Genomic DNA, 23,518 nt, shown 5'->3' on the forward strand with positions numbered 1-23,518 from the left:
TAAAACGCGGCTCCTCTTTGCGCTGCTCCTGCCTGTTGACACGCTGCTCGGTCCGTGTTTGGTGGGTGATTCTGTAACTGCGTTCTTATTTTGTTGAAGGAGAGTCGGACCGAAATGCAGCGTGTAAGTTACTCATGTTTATTAGGAAGACAAACGAACGAACTATACACGAATAACTAATAAATACAAAAAACAACAAACAGAACGTGAAACCTATTACAGCCTGACTTTTTTTTTTATATAAAAAATAATTTATTATCTTCAGTACCATTCATTCTTTACAAATCATAATTTACATACATACACAAATAATGATATTTTTAATTAAACTAATTAAATTAAACTAAACATAAACCCCAAACAAAAACCTCAGGGGAGCATCTTCCCTCCCCGTCACCCTACAAAACACCTTTCCCTATCTCCCCGTCCCTAATCTATCCTTTTACAAATCTAAATGACACCCAGCCCTAAACCCCCTTCCACCTCTCCCGAGCAGCATGCTGCCCCCACTTCCTCTCCTCCCTCTTCATCCTCCCCCTCAAATCTCCTTCCACTCTCCTCACTATCCCTTCCACCCCCAATCTCTCCCTGTCTTCTCCATGTTCAGCCTTGCTTCCCACAGCCCCCGTTTAAAGAGACTCATGAGAAGCCAGAGCAGAAACCTGTCCCTATCCGTCCCTCTCACTCTCCCTACACCCCTCTCTAACCTGGCCCACGTCAATACAAAATCCCCCTTTACCAAACCTAACAACCCCGTGCCCTAGCCCATACTACTCCGGCAAAGGCACAGTCCCAAAAGACATGACGCACAGTCTCCTCCCTGCCACAAGAGGATCTTGGACAGGTGGGGGATTGCACTAAACTAAACCGGTACAAGATGGAACGTACCGGCAAACACTTATGAAGGCTCAACCAATTCAGGTCCTTGAGCCTGTTGTCCAGACCCCGCACCTGCACTCCCTCCCAGACCGCTTCCGAGATGCCTACTACAGGCGCCCGACTCTCTGCCTTTCTGACCTCCTCGTACAGGTGCCTATGATCTAAACCTACTCGGGCAACTTCAACCTCAGGGTGCGCACGCAGCCACTTGGCCGCATGACCAACGTGCCACGGCAGCTGTTCCGCCCGAGGACCCGTGTTAGACCACACCATTATGCTTCTCGCCTGATACGAGAAAAACACCCGCAGGAGGTAACCGGACGGGTGTATCACTGGCTGAGCAAGCTCCGTTAACAAGAAAGAAACAAAAATTGTGTCCAGCTTGAGGGGGAAATGTGGTACCCCCCTACCTCCCTCCCCGATGGGACAGATCATGCGTGCCCTGGCGACCCACTCATACCTGCCACTCCACATAAACTGAAACACAAGCTTCACTAGAGGCCTTCTCAGACAAGCCGGCAATGGGTAGATGTATGCCAAATACAAAAGCGACGGCAACACATCCACCTTTAGGACCAGGACTTTGCCCATAAAAGACAAATACCTAGCTTTCCACATTGCTAGCTTCCTCTGTACCACTGCAATACGCATCTTCCAGTTTAGCGTCGCAGAGCCGGAGGTCTCAAAATGGACCCCGAGAATCCTCAGGGCCCCCTCACAGAGAGATAACCCCCCAGGCACACCGCGCCATCTTCCGAAAAACTTGACGGAAGACTTTGCATGGTTCAGAACTGCTCCCGACGCTCGAGTGAAATCCCCAAAGATGGCAAGGGACCTTGTCAGGCACGAGTCCTTGCACAACAACAAGGAAGTGTCGTCGGCGTACTGCGCCATCTTAACACGCAGTCCACCACTTCCAGGGATCAGCAGACCTTCCACCCCTGTGTCTGCCCTAATGGCAGCCCCCAGAGGCTCCATGTACAGAACGAAGAGGAGAGCCGAGAGTGGGCACCCCTGCCTGACCCCAGACGAGAGGTCAAAAACGTCACCCAAGTGACTATTTACACTAACTCGGCACCCCGCTCCGACATATAATGTACGAATCCATCCTATAAACTTCTCCCCAAATCCTAATCGACCTAACACTCTGAATAAAAAGGATCTATTCACGCGATCAAAGGCTTTCGCCTGATCTAGCGCTGCTACCATAAAAGGCAGTCCTCTATCTTCAACCCATGCGATGGAGTCCCTGATTAACTGTAGGTTCCATCTAATAGAGCGGCCCTCTACCCCGCACGTCTGATCCTCATGAACGACGTAGGGAAGGGCTGTGCGCAACCGGTCTGCTAAAACCTTTGCAAGTAGCTTGTAATCTACACACAGCATGGTCAACGGCCGCCAGTTGCCAAGGTCAGTTACTTCCCCCTTCTTATATAAAAGTGACAGCACACCAACAGCCATTGATCCCCCCGGGACCCCCGTCTCAAGGATGGCCTTCAAGACTTCGAGGACCACTGGTCCAAGTATACCCCAAAACTTGAGATAAAACTCAGCCGGCAGCCCATCCATCCCAGGCACCTTCCCTTTTCCCATCCTCCTAAGAGCTCTCAACCTCTTCTAGTGAAATCTGGGCCTCCATCACTTCTCTAATGTCCTCCGGCAACCGCCTGGACAAGTGTTCTAAAAACACATTTCCCTGCTCTACATCTATTTCCCTTTCCTTAAATAAACCTTGGAAATGATCAGTTGTCACCCTGACCATACCCTCTGGTTCTCTAACTATACTACCATTTTCTTCCCTAACACCATGCATTACCTTCCTACTCTGTCTTGCCCTAACCAACTTAAAGAACATAGCAGAACAAGTCTCATTATGTTCTAGAAAGCCGCTATGCGCACGCTCCAGGAAAGCTCGAGCCTTCCGCTCCTGCAACTCCCTGAGCTGCGCCTTTAGGGTTGAGGATCTCTCCCAGTCAAACGACCCGCCGAGGTTGCCTGCCTCGGACACAGCTGTGTATTATTGTGCAAAAACTGGAGGCACGGTGGAACAGCTCAATGGAAAACCTGTACAAAACACCATGCCAACATAAAGCCTCTTGTAAGAATAACCGAGCATGGTTGGCGCTGCCCCCCCCCCTCTTCCTCGCCACCGTGCTTCTACACCTGCATTGCTTGCTGTTTTGGGTTTTAGGCTGGGTTTCTGTACAGCACTTTGAGATATCAGCAGATGTATGAAGGGCTATATAAATGCATTTGATTTGATAGGATGTCAGCTTTAAGATCTAAATTGTCTTGTGAACTTTTCAGTGTGAAAGTTGCAGTGTTGATTGCTAAATTATTTGACTCTAAATTGAACACTCTATGGTCATAAATGGATCACTCCCAGAGTTAAGTTAACACTGATGAATGAAATACGGCATTATTATTTTTGTTGTTGTAAATGGTAAAATATTATGAGTCCTATGGCTGTTTTTGTAAACATTCTATAGAGTCCCCTCCCTTTAGTTGAAGTGTCAAAATTCAATCTGGTTCAGAGTTTTCTGAATTGTTTTATTATTACGATTGCAAAACAAAAAGTCCTACGGCTGTTTTTCTAAACACTGTAGTATAGAGTTCCATCCCATAATGAAGCATCAAGAGTCAATATGGTTCACAGAGTTTTCTGAAATTCTTATCCCTGTCATGATGTACCTGCCTTCTTATGCAAATTACAAATAGCTCCTCTCTTTCATCTCTCTTCCTCTGCCTTATATAAACAGTCTCTCTGTGTGAATCATATATCTCTCTCTGAATCCTGTAGAGTAACGAAGATAAACTCCCAGCAGTTCAGCTTCAACACAAACAATGTTCCCTGCATCTCTGCTGCTGCTGCTGACAGCTGCCTCCTGTGAGTCTCTCTGGATTTTTTACAAATATTTATGATAAATAAATTGTCCCATTAGGTTTAAGATTTCATTGTGACAACATGTGTGCTTTCTTTTTAACAGCTGTTCAGGGTCAGACATTGACTGAGTCTGGACCAGTAATTAAAATGCCTGGAGAATCCCACACACTGATCTGTACAGGTTCTGGGTTCACATTCAAGGACTATTGGATGGGTTGGATAAGACAGGCTCCTGGGAAAGGACTGGAATGGATTGGTTATATACATGGTACTACTACTTACTACTCCCAGTCAATGCAGCGTAGATTCACCCTCTCCAGAGATGACTCCAGCAGTAAGCTGTACCTACAGATGAACAGCCTGAAGAGTGAGGACACAGCAGTGTATTACTGTACCCGGTACACACAGTGAGAGAGAGTGGTAGGGGAGTCCCGCAAAAACCACTTCCCCATTTATCACGAGCTATCTCAGGATATACACTTTACATAATCCCTTGTTGGATATTAGGAATAGAAAAATGCAAGCACATATCCTTAGCATGTTTTTCTAATAGGGTGTTTTTCCTAACCACTTTAAAGAGTTCCTTCTCCTTGTTACGGTTTTCTTCTAACTCCTCCTCTGACGAAGAGGTGTAGCAAGGATCGGACCAAAATGTGGCGTGGTAATTTTCATGCATGTTTAATGAACGAATAAACACGAACAATACAAAACAACAAATGTACCGTGAAAACCTAAACAGCCTATCTGGTGATAACAAACACAGAGACAGGAACAATCACCCACGAAACACTCAAAGAAAATGGCTGCCTAAATATGGTTCCCAATCAGAGACAACGATAAACACCTGACTCTGATTGAGAACCACTCCAGACAGCCATAGACTATGCTAGATACCCCCACTAAGGACAAACCCAATACATAACAAAACCCAAAGACAAAACACACCACAATAAACCCATGTCACACCCTGGCCTGACCAAATAAATGAAGACAAAACCAATATACTTCGACCAGGGCGTGACACTCCTATAAGAGTAGGTTCACTACATACGGATCCTGTTAAATTACTAGAGGGGTTATGTCATGAATCCTAAAAGTTCCATAATGGGGAGAAAAAGGCAGCCATTTTAGTAATTGTCAATGGTGTGTGTACTGGGAACGGAGTCAGGTGCAGGAGAGCAGAGAGTTGTGAACAGATGCATACTTTATTTAGGCAGGAGAAACCAACAGCCAATGCAAAGTGCAAACACGCAAACAGTCAGAATAATATACCTCGTGAAATAAAACACGAAATAAACGCATACCATTAAAGTGCATCAACATAGACACGTAACACAAAACAATCTCACACAAAGACATGAGGGGAACAGAGGAATAAACACATGTAGTGTGATTGGGGAATTGTATTTTTTATTTTTTTATTTTACCTTTATTTAACTAGGCAAGTCAGTTAAGAACAAATTCTTATTTTCAATGACGGCCTCGGAACAGTAGGTTAACTGCCTGTTCAGGGGCAGAATGACAGTTTTGTACCTTGTCAGCTCGGGGGTTAGACCTTCCGGTTACTAGTCCAACGCTCTAACCACTAGGCTACCCTGAAAACCAGCTCAAAACCAGGTGTGCAGGGAACAAGACAAAACAAATGAAAAATGGAGCGGCGATGGCTAGAAAGCCGGTGACGTCGACAGCCGAACGCCGCCCGGACAAGGAAAGGGGCCGACTTCGGTGGAAGTCTTGACAGTAATGGAAAAACCAGTCTAATTGGAATGAATGGCAGTCAAGGTGATGCATTTTCTGCTTATACTTACGCAGGAAAATAAAAGTAAGGCATGTGAAGTATCATACATTCTGTAATGGAATTATAGTCAACCGAAAATATTGTAATATTATCAGAAATACAGTTCATATGGTTTTTATACCAATGTTATTCATAAATAGCCTCTAAAATATTTATAAACAGACCATAAATGCATCAGTTTTTGTTTTCTTGGAAATCTGTGAGTGCTATTATATGATACAATATCAGTACTTGTTGCATTTCCAACTTGTATAAATCCTATCATTAACTGATTTGAGCCAGTGTATGGCTGTGCATTGACAGCAATGTCTGAATGGAATGTTGGCTTATTGGCAGTTGATTTTTTTAAAATTCTTCCTCAAAACTGTATGGCTCCAAGATAACACACATACAGTGCAGATACATTATTCATATGCATTGTTTTACAAAATACCTTATGGCAAACCAAAGTTGACAAAGTCATTGACCAACATGGCTGACTTGTAGCCCATCATAACAAGGTTAATGTCCATTCAAGTATTCTAATTCCTAATGCTATAGCTCACAACCCCTCTGCATAGTTCTCTGTATAACAACATATACATAATCATCAAAATGTACAGTGAACCTAAAAAACTGGGGCCTTCTGACAATTCTTTGGTTTGATACATATATCTGTGCCCAGTGGGTTAACTATTACTCACTAGTATCAGTCTAGCTTTGTACAATAGATATTGAATATTAAAATCAGGAATAGTTATCCCAAATATGTTTTGATACAGTTATGAAAGAAAGGTTTAAGTATACACCCCTTTTTTTCAAATTTCAACTAAAATGACCTCCCCAAATTTAGATTTTGCCCACTAGATGGCAGCAGTTTATGTGCAATGTCTTAGACTGATCCAATGAACCATTGCATTGCTGTTCACAATGTGCCTAATATGTTTATTAATAACTTTTCATGCACTCTCCTCAAACAATAGCATGATATTCGTTCACTGTAATAGCTACTGTAAAGTGGATAGTGCAGTTAGATTAACAAGAATTTTAGCTTTCTGCCAATATCAGATATGTCTATGTCCTGGGAAGTTTTCTTGTTACTTACAACCTCATGCTAATCGAATTAGCCTACGTTAGCTCAACCGTCCCGTGGAAGGGACAGCGATCCCGAAGTAGTTCTCTTGTTAGGGCTAGGGTCCTTTTTTCTGAATTTCTGCCTGACTGATGCAAGGAAATGCATATAATTGGTACCATTGGAAAGAAGACACTCTGAAGTTTGTAGAAATGTTAAATGTTAAAATAATGTATATGACTATAACACAATAGATATGGTAGGAGAAAAAAACTAAGAAAAACCACCAGACATTGTCTTTGAGAGTCCATGCTCTTCCATTAGAACGTATAGGAAGAGGGTTAAATCCAGCTCCCAGATTGCAATTCCTATGGCTTCCACTAGATGTCAACAGTCGTTGATCAAGGTTTCAGGCTTGTTTCTTCCCAAACAAGGAAGAATTCTGAGTTTTGATACAGGAACACAGAGTTGGAAATCAGTCTGTGTGCGCGCAATGAAGAGGATGCGCAGCTACTAATATTGCTTTCCTAGTGAACATACTTCTTTCCGTATTAAATATTATAGTTTAATTACATTTTAGGGTACCTGAGGATTAAATGAAAACATATTTTGACTTGTTTTAACAAAGTTTAGCGGTAGCTTTTTGGATTCTTCTCTCTGCATGTTGAACGAGTGGATTACTCAAATCGATGGCGCCAAATAAACTGACTTTTTGGGATATAAAGAAGGATTTGATCAAACAAAACGACACTGCATGTTGTAGCTGGGACCCTTTGGATTGCAAATCAGAGGAAGATTTTCAAGAAGTAAGTGAATATTTAGTCGCTATTTGGGAATTTATGAAACCTATGCTGGTTGAAAAATATGTTGATGTGGGGCGCCGTCCTCAAACAATCGCATGGCATGCTTTCACTATAAAGCCTATTGTAAATCGGACAATGCAGTTAGATTAACAGGAATTTAAGCTTTTAGCAAATATAAGATACTTGTATGTCCCTAAATGTTTAATATCCATAATTGTTATGATTATTTATTTGAATTGCACACCCTCCAATACACCAAGTTGGTGTAGCCGTATTAAGAATGGTTTAATAATCAAACAGGGGCAGGCAATAGACAGGTCAAACCAGGCCTGGTTCGGCAAATCAGAGGTGGGAAAACACTACCAGATGGCAGGTAGGCTCAGGGTCAGAGTAGGCAGGGGTCAATAATCCAGAGGTGGGGCAAAGGTACAGGTCAGCAGGCAGGCTCAGAGTGGTCAGGCAGGCAGGCTCAAAGTCAGGACAGGCAAGGGTCAAAACCAGGAGGGTGAGATACAGCGAAACTGTGAAAAGCAGGAGCTGAGACACAAAAATGCTGGTTGACTTGACAAACAAGACGAATTGGCAACAGACCAACAGAGAACATCGGTATAAATACACAGGGGATAAATGGGAAGATGGGCGACACTTGGAGGGGGGTGGAGACAATCACAAAGACAAGTAAAACAGAACAGGGTGTGACAGTTAGTGTAGCACACCTAGGTAAGACAGTATATTGTTTGTTAATCTCCTGACATATTTCTTTCACTGCTTGTGATTGATGTTTAATTGGTTGATTATTTAGGCTTTTAAATGATTGATGTTTAATTGGTTGGTTATTTAGGCTTTTAAGTAAAAAATGACCCTATGAAAATGAAAATGTACGCTATTTGTAAGGAATGACACCGGACAGGAGAAGCAGGTACGGGGAGTCAAACATTTAATCAGGAACGGACATAGAACACGACAGGAACAGCGTCAGCACTCGGGTAAACAAGGACATAAAACAAACATCAATCCCAAAGCAGGGAACAGAGATAGGGAACAGACAGATAGAGGGAAGGCAATAACACAAGTAATAGAGTTCAGCTGAGTCCAAAGAGCGCAGAGGCACGTGACGGGGAAAGGCAGGGGAGGAAGAGCGGGAACAGGTGTGACAGTACCCCCCCTCTAGGGGCGCCACCCGGCGTCACACCTGGGTTAGCGCCGTTTGGCTGAGAATGTCTGTCTGGGAAAACTCAAAGTATTTCAGTTGTTCCATGGAACATCCTGGTGGTGGAAAGACAGCCTTCATCAATAAACCAGGTAAGGTGTTGTCATTATATTCTATTTTTCTATGAAGTCGGCTCTATTTTTCTAAAGATTGCATTTTAATGTTTGCGATGTAAACTATTTATTTTCAGAAAACCTGATTATAAAATGATGCTCTGTGTTGACCCTGGATGTCTTTGAAAATGTCAGTATTATTTCAATAAGGGGTTAAACTAACATGCAGACATTAATTTGACCTCCAGTTACTCAGTCTCAAAGCTTCCAACAGTGTCTTTGCTGTCGGCACCCATTGGCACCACCCAGTACCTGATGTGTATGATTGAAGATTTCACCCCCAACAAAGTCACTGTCACCTGGAAGAAGAATGACAAGGAGATGAAGAGCCCAACCCCTATTGTAGGCCTACAGACGTCTACAACAATGACTGGAACAACAAGGTCAAGTACAGCTGTGTGGTGCAGCACCAGGAACAAACCATCACCAAAACGATCTCCAAAACAGGTTTGTACACAGGAGAAGACTGTACAACAATTGATTTCATGAACACATATAGGATCTCTATTATTTAGTGTAGTTCCTCATCAATAACATGTCCTGCTTTCACGCTGCTGTTCTCCCCTTTCAGAACCACTTACGGTGACTCTGAACCCATCGAGTGTGAAAATGGTGTTCTTGGACAACCAAGCGGCGCTAGAATGTGTCATCACTGGTACAGACCAGGACACAGTGGCTGGTACCATTATCACCTGGCAGGTCAATGGACAGGACAAGATGGATGGTATCGATCTGAAACCTATTGAATCACAGGGCAACCTGAACAGCAGGGTCAGTACTCTGACCATAGACCAGACAGAGTGGACCAACGTGAACAAAGTCCAGTGTTCTGACATGAAGAGAGGTGAAGACACATCGGTCATTCAGGACATCAGCTTCACCAAAGGAAGTGGGTCACTGAGACATCTCAGTGTGGTTGTGATAAGTGGTCACCTACTCCAGGTTCTGGAGAGGGAGGCACAGGATGTGCAGACTTTTGCTCCAGCCCAGTGCTAACCTCCCATGACTCAGCAAATCAACTAGTCATTAACTCATCAGCACTATTGTTTAGTTGAATCACCTTACCTGGACACCTTACCTGGACTAGAACAGAAACCTGCACACCCCTGTGGCTCTCCAGAACCAGGGTTAAGGACCACGAGGTTAGATTTTACACGTACATGAGTGTAACGTTTCTCCTTCAAATCAATCCTGTTGCAGGTCGAGCCCCTTCAATGTCCGTCCACGTTCTCCCAACGGAAGACACCAAGAAGGAGGGGGAAGTGACTCTGGTGTGCCTGGTGGTCTGCCCGTCTCTCTGTGACGTCTACATCATGTGGCAGGTGAACAGCAGCCAGTACCAGGAAGGGTCACCAGCCCTCCTCAGAAAACCAAGAAAGGCAACTACTCCTTCGCCAGCGTCTTCACCACCACCAAGAATGAGTGGGAGAGAAACATGCTTTTCACATGCGGCATCAAGCACCTCGGCTCGGACAACAGCACCGCACATAAGGTGAGGAGTGTGTCGAAGTCCATGGGTAACTCATGTGAAGACAAGTGATTTTAATCTGTGTGTGTTGTGTCCTTGTGTCTTCTTATTGACTCCTCTGTGGGTCAGAATAGCCAATTACTAGCGGTGTCCCTTGTTGTCATCTTTGATGTCATTTATTGTTGTCCTTGTTGGGTCTGTTGCGTTAAAGACTAATACAGGTGTACACATGCACAGGCACAGATACACACACAGATATCATACCCTCTAAAAAAACCTCCCTTGTTATTGTAATGGTGAAAGGTTAGCATGTCGTAGCATGTCTTGGGGGTATGATATTTGGGCTACGATACACACAATGTATTTTTCCACCATTTCCAATAGGTTAGAATTATCTTCTATGTCATACAAGTCATTCATTTAATTCAAAAGTAGGTCACATTTCTAAGTTGTTGATTTGGTAACTTAGATCAGTGGTTCCCAACCAATGTGCCGTTGCACACTGGTGCGCCTTGAGAAACTCTGAGGTATGCCTCAACTTTTCCTAATCTTAATAATTTTTTTGAATACAAAAAAATTAATGCGCATGGAGTTTTCACCTGGGAGCACTAGTGGCGGTCAAATAATACATTAAATGGAACATGGTTACATCTGTAACGTTGTTTCAAGTCCAGTGCCTTCAGGCCGTTGTTATATTTGTATAATTTGAGGGGCACGCAACAAGGAAAACGTCATTTGGATCATTTGACTTTGTCTCTGAAAACTATTTAACACAGGAAGTATGATTAGGTTTCGTAAGCGTCTTTTATTTCTATGCATTGAATAACACATTCATAAATAACACATTCAATAAATAACACATTCATAAACCTAAATTAAAGGTTTTTAAGTTCTGTCTTATATCTAGGAGATACACTACATAACCAAATGTATGTTGACACCTGCTCGTAGAACATTTAATTCCAAAATCATGGGCATTAATATGGAGTTGGTCCACCCTTTGCTGCTATAACAGACTCTACACTTCTGGGAAGGCTATTGACTAGATTTTGAAACACTGCTGTGGGGACTTGCTTCAATTCAGCCACGAGCATTAGTGACGTCGGGTGCTGATGTTGGACAATTAGGCCTAGCTCCAAGTCGGCATTCCAATTCATCCCATAGGTGTTCGATGGGGTTGAGGTCAGGGCTCTGTGCAGGCCACTCAAGTTATTATACACCGATCTCAACAAACACTTTCTGTACGGACCTTGCTTTGTGCAAGTGGGCATTGTCATGCTAAAACAGGAAAGGGCCTTCCCCAAACTGTTGCCACAAAGTTGGAAGCACAGAATGGTCTAGAATGGCATTGTATGCTGTAACGTTAAGATTTCCCTTCACTGGAACTAAGAGGCCTAGCCCAAACCATGAAAAATAGCCCTAGACAATTTTTCCTCCTAGACCAAACTTTACAGTTGACACAATGCATTCGGGCAGGTATCAATCAATCAATCAAATTTTATTTGTCACATACACATGGTTAGCAGATGTTAATGCGAGTGTAGCGAAATGCTTGTGCTTCTAGTTCCGACAATGCAGTAATAACCAACAAGTAATCTAACTAACAATTCCTAAACTACTGTCTTATACACAGTGTAAGGGGAAAAAGAATATGTACATAAGGATATATGAATGAGTGATGGTACAGAGCAGCATAGGCAAGATACAGTAGATGGTATCGAGTACAGTATATACATATGAGATGAGTATGTAAACAAAGTGGCATAGTAAAAGTGGCTAGTGATACATGTATTACATAAGGATGCAGTCGATGATATAGAGTACAGTATATACGTATGCATATGAGATGAATAATGTAGGGTAAGTAACATTATATAAGGTAGCATTGTTTAAAGTGGCTAGTGATATATTTACATAATTTCCCATCAATTCCCATTATTAAAGTGGCTGGAGTTGAGTCAGTGTCAGTGTGTTGGCAGCAGCCACTCAATGTTAGTGGTGGCTGTTTAACAGTCTGATGGCCTTGAGATAGAAGCTGTTTTTCAGTCTCTCGGTCCCAGCTTTGATGCACCTGTACTGACCTCGCCTTCTGGATGATAGCGGGGTGAACAGGCAGTGGCTCGGGTGGTTGATGCCCTTGATGATCTTTATGGCCTTCCTGTAACATCGGGTGGTGTAGGTGTCCTGGAGGGCAGGTAGTCTGCCCCCGGTGATGCGTTGTGCAGACCTCACTACCCTCTGGAGAGCCTTACGGTTGAGGGCGGAGCAGTTGCCGTACCAGGCGGTGATACAGCCCGCCAGGATGCTCTCGATTGTGCATCTGTAGAAGTTTGTGAGTGCTTTTGGTGACAAGCCGAATTTCTTCAGCCTCCTGAGGTTGAAGAGGCGCTGCTGCGCCTTCTTCACGATGCTGTCTGTGTGAGTGGACCAATTCAGTTTGTCTGTGATGTGTATGCCGAGGAACTTAAAACTTGCTACTCTCTCCAATACTGTTCCATCGATGTGGATAGGGGGGTGTTCCCTCTGCTGTTTCCTGAAGTCCACAATCATCTCCTTAGTCCGAGGGCCCTCACCTCCTCCCTGAAGGCCGTCTCGTCGTTGTTGGTAATCAAGCCTACCACTGTTGTGTCATCCGCAAACTTGATGATTGAGTTGGAGGCGTGCGTGGCCACGCAGTCGTGGGTGAACAGGGAGTACAGGAGAGGGCTCAGAACGCACCCTTGTGGGCCCCAGTGTTGAGGATCAGCGGGGAGGAGATGTTGTTACCTACCCTCACCACCTGGGGGCGGCCCGTCAGGAAGTCCAGTACCCAGTTGCACAGGGCGGGGTCGAGACCCAGGGTCTCGAGCTTGATGACGAGCTTGGAGGGTACTATGGTGTTGAATGCCGAGCTGTAGTCGATGACCAGCATTCTCACACAGGTATTCCTCTTTTCCAGATGGGTTAGGGCAGTGTGCAGTGTGGTTGAGATTGCATCGTCTGTGGACCTATTTGAGCGGTAAGCAAATTGGAGTGGGTCTAGGGTGTCAGGTAGGGTGGAGGTGATATGGTCCTTGACTAGTCTCTCAAAGCACTTCATGATGACGGAAGTGAGTGCTACGGGGCGGTAGTCATTTAGCTCAGTTACCTTAGCTTTCTTGGGAACAGGAACAATGGTGGCCCTCTTGAAGCATGTGGGAACAGCAGACTGGTATAGGGATTGATTGAATATGTCGGTAAACACACCAGCCAGCTGGTCTGCGCATGCTCTGAGTGCGCGGCTGGGGATGCCGTCTGGGCCTGCAGCCTTGCGAGGGTTAACACATTTAAATGTTTTACTCACCTCGGCTGCAGTGAAGGAGAGACCACATTTTTCTGTTGTAGGCAGTATCAGTGGCACTGTATTGTCCTCAAAGCGGGCAAAAAAGTTATTTAGTCTGCCTGGGAGCAAGACATCCTGGTCCGTGACTGGGCTGGATTTCTTCCTGTAGTCCGTGATTGACTGTAGACCCTGCCACATGCCTCTTGTGTCTGAGCCGTTGAATTGGGATTCTACTTTGTCTCTGTACTGACGCTTAGCTTGTTTGATAGCCTTACGGAGGGAATAGCTGCATTGTTTGTATTCAGTCATGTTACCAGACACCTTGCCCTGATTGAAAGCAGTGGTTCGCGCTTTCAGTTTCACGCGAATGCTGCCATCAATCCAAGGTTTCTGGTTAGGGAATGCTTTAATCGTTGCTATGGGAACGACATCTTCAACGGAAGTTCTAATGAACTCGCACACCGAATCAGCGTATTCGTCAATGTTGTTATTTGACGCAATACGAAACTTGTCCCAGTCCACGTGGTGGAAGCAGTCTTGGAGTGTGGAGTCAGCTTGGTCGGACCAGCGTTGGACAGACCTCAGCGTGGGAGCTCCTTTTTTTTACTTTTGTCTGTAGGCAGGTATCAGCAAAATGGAGTCGTGGTCAGCTTTTCCGAAAGGGGGGCGGGGCAGGGCCTTATATGCGTCGCGGAAGTTAGAGTAACAGTGATCCAAGGTTTTTCCGCCCCTGGTTGCGCAATCGATATGCTGATAAAATTTAGGGAGTCTTGTTTTCAGATTAGCCTTGTTAAAATCCCCAACAACAATGAGTGCAGCCTCCGGATGAATGGTTTCCAGTTTGCAAAGAGTTAAATAAAGTTCGTTCAGAGCCATCGATGTGTCTGCTTGGGGGGGATATATACGGCTGTGATTATAATCGAAGAGAATTCTCTTGGTAGATAATGCGGTCTATATTTGATTGTGAGGAATTCTAAATCAGGTGAACAGAAGGATTTGAGTTCCTGTATGTTTCTTTCATCGCACCATGCCTCGTTAGCCATAAGGCATACACCCCCACCCCTCTTCTTACCAGAAAGGTGTTTGTTTCTGTCGGCGCGATGCGTGGAGAAACCCGTTGGCTGCACCGCTTCAGATAGCGTCTCTCCAGTGAGCCATGTTTCCGTGAAGCACAGAACGTTACAGTCTCTGATGTCCCTCTGGAATGCTACCTTTGCTCAGATTTCATCAACCTTGTTGTCAAGAGACTGGACATTGGCAAGAAGAATGCTAGGAAGTGGGGCACGATGTGCCCGTCTCCGTAGTCTGACCAGAATACCGCCACGTTTCCCTCTTTTTCAGAGTCGTTTTTTTGGGTCGCTGCATGCGATCCATTCCGTTGTCCTGTTTGTAAGGCAGAACACAGGATCCGCGTCGCGAAAAACATATTCTTGGTCGTACTGATGGTGAGTTGACGCTGATCTTATATACGGTAGTTCTTCTCGACTGTATGTAATGAAACCTAAGATGACCTGGGGTACTAATGTAAGAAATAACACGTACAAAAACAAAAAACTGCATAGTTTCCTAGGAACGCGAAGCGAGGCGGCCATCTCTGTCGGCGCCGGAAGTAAAAGTGGTACCCAAACCCAGATTCATCCATCGGACTGCCAGATGGTGAAGCATGATTCATCACTCCAGAGAACACGTTTCCACTGCTCCAGAGTCCAATGGCGGCAAGCTTTACACCACTCCAGCCGACCCTTAGCAATGAGCATGATGATCTTAGAATTGTGTGCAGCTGCTCGGCCATGGAAACCCATTTCGTGAAGCTCCCAACAAACAGTTATTGTTCTGACATGCTTCCAGAGGCAGTTTGGAACTGGGTCGTGAGTGTTGCAACCGAGGACAGATTATTATTTCTTGCGCCATGCGCTTCAGCACTCTGCGGTCTCGTTCTGTGAGCTTGTGGCCTACCACTTCACGGCTGAGTCTTTGTTGCTCCTACACGTTTCCACTTCACAATAACAGCACTTACAGCTTGCCGGGGGAGCTCTAGCAGGGCAGAAATTTGACAAACTGACTTGTTGGAAAGGTGGCATCCTATGATGCCATGGTGAAAGTCACTGAGATCTTCACTAAGGCCATTCAGCTGCCATTTTTCTTATGGAGATTGCATGGCTGTGTGCTCAATTTTATATAGCTGTTTTGTGTCTGGACTATCCTTAAATGTGAAGACTTATTTATATAAAATCAGTTCTCTAGGTTGAAATATTACATTATTAAACTAATCATGTGAACATTGTCGTGTCTTTACTATCATTAAATTGAAGACTTTTTATCAAAGATTCCTGTAATTAGTATTATGCGATTAAACTGTATAATCATGTAACTGTAATTAACTAGGAAGTCGGGACACCAAGGAAAGTATTCAGATTACAAAGTTAGAATTTTCCAATATAACCTTTCAGATATTTTCATATCTGATCAATAGTCTTCTGATTAATGATGTATTTATTTTTCCTCACGTTAGTCTCATTCCAAACGTCGTAAATTGTTGGTTATCTGCACGAACCCAGTCTTCACTATGAGTCATCCATACATCAATTGTATTAAATCATTTATTTATTACTAACTAAATAATTCACAGAAATGTATAAACAAACAAACATGGTAAATCTGGTTACATGAAATGATTAGGAGAATGTGCCCTAGTGGGCTAAACCGGCATGGCGGCTTGTTAGACAAAGGGGGAATGGGGGTCGACTAAGAAGTCACTACAGTGATAATTATAACAATTAAAATGCTAATCCTTTACACATGAATGCTCACTCATTCGGGTACAATTGCAATCAATATATATATTTACGCTCAGTGTGTTGTCTTGATCGCTGGTGAAAAGTTTGTGTCTTTCGTAGAATTTTCCGTCTCTCCCTCTCTCTCTCTGTCTTGGTTAGAGGGGATAGTTCAAAGTGACATACGTTATAGAATGGATGTTTCGGCGGTTGTCGTTCTTCGCGTTCAATAATACCGAATTCTTAGCTGCAGACTAGTAATTCATATCAAAGACTTGTTCTCATTCTGTAGGTATCGATAGTCTAAGAGTTTAACCACGTGGTATGGTTAAGAGATTCAGCATTGGTCTGCAACCTTTAGCCATCTCGTAATTTAGGTAAGCTCGGTCTACAACCTTTGTCCCCCTCCTAATGGAGAAAAACATGGTCTGGTGATAATTTCTCTAAATTGGGTTTTATTGGGAATGGCAGAAAAGGGCTGTCCCAGGATGTCTGACCCTAACTGGGCTCAGGGCCGGTCCAGGATGTCTGACCCTAACTGGGCTCAGGGCCGGTCCAGGATGTCTGACCCTAACTGGGCTCAGGGGCGGTCCTCTGATTTAGTTCAAATCCAATTCCCTTTGAGTTTTCCTTCATTAAACAGTCCAAAATCACATTGTAAAATTGTGTAAACAGTATCATACTCACTCATTCATCTTATACAACAATTAGATGTAAACCTTATATCTGGGGCTATTTTATAAACAGCGTTATGGTAATGTGGCCACACCGTCTCCCATGAGCTTCCCAAGTTGTGACAAACAGACCAGTTTGTAGCTGGATTCTTCACCGATCTTTTACACTTTCTCAGGAACATGACATTTGTTCGTACCTCAAGTTCTGTGAGGTGGAAGGATTTCCTTTGTCTCCATGAAAAACGACCCTCTATAACTGTGTCCATGAGGTCTTCTGAGGAATTTATGACCTCTGACTACAGCAGCCTAATTGAAGGAGGAAAGGGGGGAGGCAGGGAGAGGAGGATGGGGTTGCTATACTCAAAGAGGCCAACGTCATGACAACGTTAATTAACTAGGAAGTCAGGGCAACACAGGAAAATGTATAGAGTTAGAGTTATAATGTCCCGAAGCTAACTCTTCAGATATTTTAATATTTTATCAATTACAGTCTTCCATTATTAATAAATATGAATTGTTACCTTCTTTAGTCTCATTCCAAATGCCGTAAAATTCTTATTTATCTGCACAAACCCAGGTTTCCATAATGAATCAGCAACATACAAATTGGCTTAATTATTTATTTACTAACTAACTAAATAATCACAGAAATACATTACAAACAAACAGTAGATATTGGTTACTAAATAAAAAGTCCCTTGCGGATGAAGCCAATATGACAGCTTGGTCGTCAAAGGAAAGGGGTGGGGACTGAGAAAGAGCGGGAAATACATAATGGATAACTACACTCATAGGAATTGCTAATACTTTACATGAACAATTGCTCATTCAAAAATAACTTGCAATTGACATATTTACGAGTGTATATCTTGCTGTCTCTCTCTGTGGTCACCGGTCCATCTGCTGGAGAGAGTTGACAGAATAGTCTCTGGTAAAACTTTCCCAAAAGTCACAATGTCTTTCGTGGTTGTATGCGGTTAGAATGGATACTTCAGAGTACCATTCGGAAATGTTATCATGGGTTAGATACTTTGGCGGTTGTCGGTATTCTTGTTCTAGGTGCAGACTAGTAATTTGTGCCGTCTAGAATTTGCTCCTTCTGTAGTGAATCGATAGTCTCAGAGTTTAACCATTTCCAGCCGTGTAGCCAAAACTACAGCTGAATGGTCTAATGGTCTATAGAATTGTAGCCAAACCAACGTGGGGACTCTGTCCCGGCGTTCTCTGATTCAATATATATTTTGTAGGAAATGGGTTTTATACTCTGTTGAAAAAGGAGTGGTTCTATAACGCCTAATGTGATGTCTGGGCTCACGGAGGTGTGGCCAATGACTAGTTCATCTTTATATGAAAATCTATACTCTCCTTTAGGTTAACTTTACATTACATCTTTTCACAAATAATTTAATGTATAATCACATAAGTTTCACAGTATTTATATGTAAACCTGACAACTGGGAAATGTACACTTTAAGAGACATAGTGATGTGTGTTTGCTGTCCTTCCTGATGTCACCAAATGAAACACACTCGACATGACCATCCCTTAAGTGTCCACGTACCATTCCCATATTCTCAAAAATATAAATATTGTTTAGTTCTCCCATTTTGGGAATTAGGAGTTTTGAACAAAGAGAAGCTCTTTGTGCTGGTAGACTCTCTCCCTCAAAACTTCATGGCAGTTTCTGCCAGGTATTTATGACCTGTCGTAAAGTCTTTACACTTATGGTGAGGAGAGTGAGAGGGGGGGTACGATTTACACCTCAAAGGGCCACGTCATGACACCTGTCAGCAACGGGTGTGGCTGAAATAGCCAAATCCACTCATTTGAAGGGTGTCCATATACTTTTATATATATAGTGTATAAGAAAGCTCATAATTTTTATATATATATATATATATATATATATAAATTATGAGCTTTCTTATTGTGCCAACCAAAACAAAAGGAGTTAATTGTAAAAAAAAAAAAATATATATATATATATATATATATATATATATATATTTTTTTTTTTACAATTAACTCCTTTTGTTTTGGTTGGCACAACAATAGTTCCATACTTCCATAAAAAACATGTAACCGGTACCAGGTTACCTGTGTGAGACTTGTGGGCGTCGTAGAACAAATGGAAAACACCATTGTGTTAATGCTGTTTATGAGAGTCTCATCTTGGAGCCAATCCATTGGGATGCTATGTGATTTTTGGGATGTCTGCTTGTCTGACAAACATCGCTGTATACAGTACCAGTGGGGCTAGGTGGGGCTAGGTCTACATAAGGATGTTTTTTTTTACTCACAAAAGCTCTGACGAAGGCTATGAGGCTGACACGTAAAGCTTATCAAAGAGCAGTGATACTATGAAGAGCAGTGTGCCGGTTTCTTATTTTCTCTCATTTTATTCAACTGTTACACTGCACCTGCAAAAAAGATAGCTCAGATCAGCGAACGTAAAATAACACATTTTCATTTAATGCACACTGTTCAACCCCCCTACACATATTTACAGTATATTACACATGAGGTGTTTGGGTCCACTGCACCCAAGGTTTCTAAAAGAGTGGAAAAGTGTGTGTGTGTAGGTGAAAACAAGTCAAAATTTCACAACAATATTTGCTGTGTGCCTTCACTCCGTCTTCCTCTTCCCTGGGCCTGCTTTTTCAACACAGCACCAAGAACCTGTCTGTCTCCCTGCCTGTCTCCTGCTTTTCTTGTACTCTTTACCCTTTGTAGTGTGTGAAACTACACAATATCTTGTGGGAACCTGCACAATGTTATTTTAATACATTATTTCGATACATTGTAAACAATTCAGTATTTTCCCACACTCTACCCCAGCCAGGTGCAAATTGGGGGAGGGAAACAACAAATAAATAGCTTTGCATGTGTGGCTCCTTACCACAATCAATCAGTATGGCAAAAGGGAGAGCGAATCCAGTGTGGAGAGAAGTCTGTGTGGAAGGAGCATCTTCCACTTTCTGAATGTGAGGATCATGTATCTGTCAATTTGGAGTCTGACAGTGAGTTGGAAGAAGAGGATGAGATTGACCCTCCGCCAGCTCCAGGACCAGCCTGTCAGCAACCAGCTCATCAACAACCTGCAGGAGGAGAAATATGGATGTCAAAACATTTATAAAATGAGTGGTCTTCTTGTCCAAGGAATGAGCCCCCCCTCATGGCTGCCAATATGATAAGGACTCAACCAGGGTCAACGTGGATGGTGGTGACTCATGTTCAGGACATAAAGTCTTCTTTTGAACTGTTCATCCCAGACACCATCCAGGAAATCACTCTGGACTGCACTAATCTGGAGGGAAGGTGTGTTTTTGGCGAGAGATGGAAGGAGATGGACCAAACTCATTTACATGCATACTTTGGGATTTTGATCCTTGCTGGTGTTTTCAGATCCAATGGGGAATCCACAGAATAACCTGGCTGTAGAGGAGTGTGTAACTGGCTGCATGAAGTCAGGCGCAGGAGAGCAGAAATGTGTAGCAAACGGAGCCCTTTATTGAGGCGAACAAAACATGGCACTCAAACTAAACACACATGGGTTACAATAACCCGGCGCAAACCAGCCTGGAGTACACATACATTTACACGTAACAATTCCACACACAGACATGGGGGGAAACAGAGGGTTATATGCAAGACGAGTAATGTGGGAATGCAAACCAGGTGTGTGGGAAAACAAGAGTTTGCTGTGGTTAGATGGATCAGTCAACTTCTCAGGTGAAACTGTTAAATTGTCCAGTAAAATCTCTGGGTTTGATATGAACGACTACTATATGAACTGGATAAGGCAGAAACCAGGCAAAGCTCTGGAGTGGATTGGAAGAATTAACTCTGGTTCTACAGATGCTCCAGTCTACTCAGAATCCCTGAAAGGCCAGTTCATCCTGACTGAGGACGTCTCCACAAGCACCTAGTTCTTGCACCAAACCAGTCAAAACTACGCCACATATGCACATGCAATACCTCTTTGGCCCACCTAGGGGTCAGTGCCCCTTCTTAGAATACCACTGTTCTACATTATGATGTCCCAATACTCTACTATTTTATGTAACACTCCACATTCTTACAAATTCTCATTCATATTCCTGTAGAGCAAAGACCATTTACTTTACAATCTAAAGAGATGATGCACAACTCACTCTTTAAGTTTTATAATTATATATGCTCATCTGTGCACGCTATCCTTCATCCACAACGGACGGTGAGAACGGATTGGCATTTCTTCATTAATTTCTTATAAAATCTGACAAGATCAAATCTACTGGCTAAAGACACATTTCCAAGGTAAAAATAAGATAATTTATTGAATCAGAGAGATTTGTGATGACTCCAGGGAAATATGACAGGTACCTGATAGATGTATTGGTCTCTGGTGTGTGGAGAGGTTTTTGTATGGGTGTGTGTCATCGTGATAACAACGGGGGCACAGTGTTACACGCCATAACAAAAACCACTGTAGTGGAAATGGCTACCTACTTCATCTCATACGCAATTACAAGAGAAAACACTTAAACAGCTACTCAAACTATTGGATTCCGACAACAGAATGTTTTTGTTTTAAATAAAAAATAAGAACTAAAAATTAACTTAATCACTGTCTATAAAAGTGTCCCAGCAAGGTTCTTTAATCCTTGTTATGGGCAAAATGCCTGACAGAGCAAAATCTGAAAGCCCAAACTAATAAAATAGTTATTAATAAGTAGTAAAACATAATTTGACATTCTGGTCATCAGATTAAAACCAATAGATCATGTTGTGGTTGCTGTGAAAAGTTGAACATGTTTATTCCAGCTTTGGCCCTGCACAGAGTGGTGGGGAGGTTTTTGTACAGGGTTAAACCACTGTGCCATATAGCGGGTCACAATGATACAGTCCATGACAAAAACCTCTATCACCTCTACCAACCACAGAGTGTGAGAGTGCTGACACCTAAGGGACACAGGCATATACATTCTGATTGTCTATAGGCAGCTAACCTAAACATGCTGGTACATTGATACACATTATCAACTCAAACAAATGTCCATACTCTTTAGGCCTGCTTCAGGCAAATAAATCTCAACATTAAAAACTTTCAAACAGACATACACTGAGGAACAACTATTTTCTGTATGCTGTAAATCATGTGTTCAAAACGTTTGCTTGAATTAAGCTTAAATAGTTGTTGTAAATGACAGGATTGGAAAAAACATTGTCCACATGGAGACATTGGAGGTTTCAGTGAGTTTAACGGAGGATTCTGTGGCTGTATGTGACATGGGTTTTTGTAATGGTGTGATTTACTGTGTATGGGAGTGGCCACAGTGATTAACATCAATACTAAAACCTCTCCATGGACATGAGGGTTGACAGGGTTGTACTGTCAGCACACTGACTTCACTCTGGGGCCATACGGGTGATCATTTCACTGCTATGAAATTGAATGGTCATATTCTCATCTTCATTTTCTCCGTTCCAGTATTGGTTGCTATTATGCTATTGTGTCCAATGTTTCTGATTTCATACTGATTTCTACTGTGCTGTTTTTAGCCAAAATGTTGTATGACAATCATGTTTGTTTTTCTGACATGCCTGTCCATGCCGATATAGGGTAGCACTCTTTAAAGATGGTCTATCCTGACATTTCAGATGTAACAATCATGGTTATCACGTTGTCCAGACATATAGCTTTATTTACAGGAGGTATCAAATGCCAAGTCTCCTATTATAGTCATATCAAATACTGCCTTAGTACAAAGAGTATTCCTTCTACTGTAACATCATTTAGAAACATTCTATAAACGCCAACTACTGATATACAGGTATAGAAATGCACTCCATCTGAGTTTAGTTGGTAGGCTACATCAAGGATTGATGAGATGCTTTTATGTTTCCTCCATAAAGACGTTGAAACCACATTGTTCATAATCAATTGTTGGAGAACAGTGTTGTACAGAACTCAACAGATGCTTCCTTTTGATATTGAGGGAAAAGGCATCGATGTCTGATGTTTTACACAGCAGCCCTCACGACAGTGTAAATTCCCAGTCTAGACAGGAGAGGGGTTTTTGTACAGGGATGTATCACAGTGCAGAATAACGGCCACAGTGATATAGCCCATGACAAAAACTCTTCCCCATTGATGCAGATGCTGGGGTTAGAGTGTGTGTTAGGGCAGAAACTAGCTGAAGAGCGTAGTGTGTGTTTCTCATACGTTTGGTTCACCATGGTTGATATATTCATAGGTAGTTACTGTATCTTTAATTATACTGTTTTATCAACATATTTATCATCTGTTCATTATGGAGAAACATTTATCGATGAGAATTGGACATAAAGTTGGTATGAAATGGAAAACCAGTTTATGCTTAAACATGATTTCCAATTCTATTATGATATATTTTTTAAAGTTGATTGTTAATGAAAGTTTATTGTGGAAAAACTGTGGTGTCAATGTTGGAGATAAAATAACAAATAGTTTTATTGAGGGAGTCGCTATGTGGCATGAGATTTTGTACTGGCATGTATCACTGTGTACACTGGGGGCCACAATGATATACACCCGTACA

General features: G+C 42.7%; 1 pseudogene; it reads left to right on the forward strand.

The window, feature by feature from the left end:
- Positions 1–3,675: 3,675 nt before the first annotated feature.
- Positions 3,676–10,278, forward strand: LOC135553835 (immunoglobulin gamma-1 heavy chain-like; annotated as a pseudogene).
- Positions 10,279–23,518: the final 13,240 nt, after the last annotated feature.

This window comes from Oncorhynchus masou, chromosome 14 (genome assembly GCF_036934945.1).
Source record: "Oncorhynchus masou masou isolate Uvic2021 chromosome 14, UVic_Omas_1.1, whole genome shotgun sequence".
NCBI lineage: Eukaryota > Metazoa > Chordata > Actinopteri > Salmoniformes > Salmonidae > Oncorhynchus > Oncorhynchus masou.